Consider the following 2,979-nt stretch of genomic DNA (forward strand, 5'->3'; position numbering starts at 1 on the left):
GGGATTACAGGTGTGAGCCACCATGCCCGGCCTTTTCTTCATTTTCATTTTCCTTTTTTAAATACTATCCACGGTCCTGAACTAGATTTCAGGATTTTTCAAGAGAAGCTGGAAATCCATTTTGCCTGAGAAATATAGTATTGTTGCTATGCCAAACTACATGCACACAAGACTGGATTTGCTCCATTTGTGAATGTTGTAGTAGTTCTGAGCATGAGTTCCGGAGTCTGGGGTTTGAATTCTGGCGGTACCACTCATCCGTTCTGCACAGTTGAGGGTCCCAGTTTCCTCTTCTCTAAAATGGAATTCAACCTCATAAGATTTGTTTTTTTTTTTTTTTTGAGATGGAGTCTCGCTGTCGATAGCTCACTGCAGGCTCAATCTCCTGGCCTCAAGCAATCCTTGCCCCTCAGCCTCCCAAGTTGCTGGGACTATACACGTCCAGCTAATTTTTGTATTTTTGTAAAGATGGGGCCTCGCTATGTTGCCTTGGCTGGTCTTCAACTCCTAGTCTCAAGTTATCCTCTCACCTTGGCCTCCCGAAGTGTTGGGATTATAGGTGTGAGCCACTGCAACTGGCCAGGACAGTGACTTACTTACTTATTTATTTATTTATTTATTTATTTGAGACAGAATCTTGCTCTGTCGCCCATGATGGAGTGCAGTGGCACAATCTCAGCTCACTGCAACCTCCGCCTCCCAGGTTCAAGCAATTCTCCTGCCTCAGCCTCTTAAGTAGTTGGGATTACAGGCACATGCCACCATGCCCGGCTAATTTTTGTACTTTTAGGAGAGACAGGGTTTCACCATACTGGCCATTCCTGATCTCAAACTCCTGACCTCATGATCCGCCCACCTAGGCCTCCCAAAGTGCTGGGATTGACAGTGGCATTTAAATAGAGACCTTTTAGAAAGGTGAGAGAGTAGAACAATAAATAATAAATACATAAATAGAGACCTGAAGGATGAATAGTGAACTGGGTGGAGAAGTGAGATGGGCGTGGGGAGGATAGCCCTCAAGCAGAGGGAACAGGGTAGAAATCAATCATGCAACACCAAATTCAAGCAGTGAGGATAGAGGGGACAGCCAATCCTCTAGGGAGGGCGAGGGATTTCCTGACTGATACAGCCTGAGATGCAAAGGAGCCTCCCATCCAGCCTTGGGCGTCTCTGCCAAGTTGAGACTTCACAGGACACTGGCCAGTCATTGACATCCCTGATAGAAAAACCACAACCATCAAGTCCTTGCTGGGGCTGGTCTGCCAAACACAGGAGAAAGAGGGAAGGGGAGAGGGCTGTCTTGGGGTCAGAAGTGAGCAGGTTTTCCAGGGGAGGAGGAAGATTGAGAAGGGGGTTATGGCTGCTGGCTCACCCTATAATCCCAACACTTAGGGAGGCCAAGGCGGGAGGAACACTTGTGGCCAGGAGTTCAAGACCAGCCTGGGCAACATATCAAGATTTCGTCTGAACAAAAAAAATATATAGTTTAAAAATTAGCTGGGTGTGGTGGCGCGTGCCTGAAGTCCCAGGTATTCACAAGGCTGAGGCAGGAGGCTCGCTTAAGCCCAGGAGGTCGAGGCTGCAGCAAACTGGTCCTGCTACTACACTCCAACCCAAGCGACACAGCAAGACCTTAAAACACACACAAGGCTGGGCGCGGTGGCTCAAGCCTGTAATCCCAGCACTTTGGGAGGCCGAGACGGGCGGATCACGAGGTCAGGAGATCGAGACCATCCTGGCTAACACGGTGAAACCCCGTCTCTACTAAAAAATACAAAAAAACTAGCCGGGCGAGGTGGCGGGCGCCTGTAGTCCCAGCTACTCCGGAGGCTGAGGCAGGAGAATGGCGTAAACCCGGGAGGCAGAGCTTGCAGTGAGCTGAGATCCGGCCACTGCACTCCAGCCCGGGCGAGAGCGAGACTCCGTCTCAAAAAAAAAAAAAAAAAAAACACACAAAACAAAAAACGGCAGAGAGATGAGAAGCCTTTCCATTTGCATAGGCAGTTGAAGTGTCTAGGCCTCCAAGGCTGACTGGAAATCAGGCAGGGGATGAGGTTGGACAGCGTGTAGCGCCTGCAACTCCACGTTGCGGAAATCGTGTTTGTAGTACCCCAGTCGAACGGAGATTGAGCGCCCCCTGGGAGCAGTGCTCGGTAACAGACGCTGGAGGACCCCGGTGAGGAGGGGCTGGGATCGGTTCAAGCTGGGAGGAGCCTGCCCATCAGTTTTCTTCTCACAGAAGCTAACTCCGTCCGGCATCATGGATTCCTGGGCTCTCAGAACGGCTGGGCAAGAACGGACCTTAGAAAGGGATCTACCACCGCGTGCCCCGTGCCAGAGTTGGGCACTTTGGTGACAAGAATATTGGTTTGTTTAACGCTCCCAACTGTGCTTCGAGGTGGGGATCATTATCCCTATTGTCCCCATTTTGCAGATGAGAAAAAGCAAGGTTTGGTGGCTTCCCGGGGCGGGGCGGGGATTCGCTGTGACTCCAGGTCCTTTTCCCCGGAGCCCGCACGCCTTGTAAGACACTGGTTCCCGGAGGTCTGAGGAGCAGGAATCGAGTGGGAGGCGCCCAGGCTTTCTAGGGTACAAGAGTGTAAATGCACTCTCGACGAGAACCACGCCCCCCTGGTCGACAAGTCTGATGGATTCCTGCTGCCTTCCTTTAAGGGCCCTCCCCCGAAACGCGAAGTCCGCACCCCATGGGGAGGCGGACATTCTTTATTCCTCGATCGCCCGACGTCTTTCTCCCCCACCCTCACTGATCCCCACTGGTGAAATAAATCCTCCCCCTCCACGCGCGAGTGAAAGCTTGGGACTACATTTCCCGCCAGGCTGTTCAGAGGTGGGCGGCGGGGAGAGGAGAAGGGTCTTTCCGTATCCGTCGGCTCGCAATTTGGCGTGTCCGCCGGGATTCACATTTCAACAGCGACGTACTTTCTCTGTTGCGCTCGGCAGGGAACTACATTTCCCAGC

Source organism: Trachypithecus francoisi, unplaced genomic scaffold, assembly GCF_009764315.1.
Source record: "Trachypithecus francoisi isolate TF-2019V2 unplaced genomic scaffold, Tfra_2.0 Lachesis_group10, whole genome shotgun sequence".
In the NCBI taxonomy this organism is placed as follows: domain Eukaryota; kingdom Metazoa; phylum Chordata; class Mammalia; order Primates; family Cercopithecidae; genus Trachypithecus; species Trachypithecus francoisi.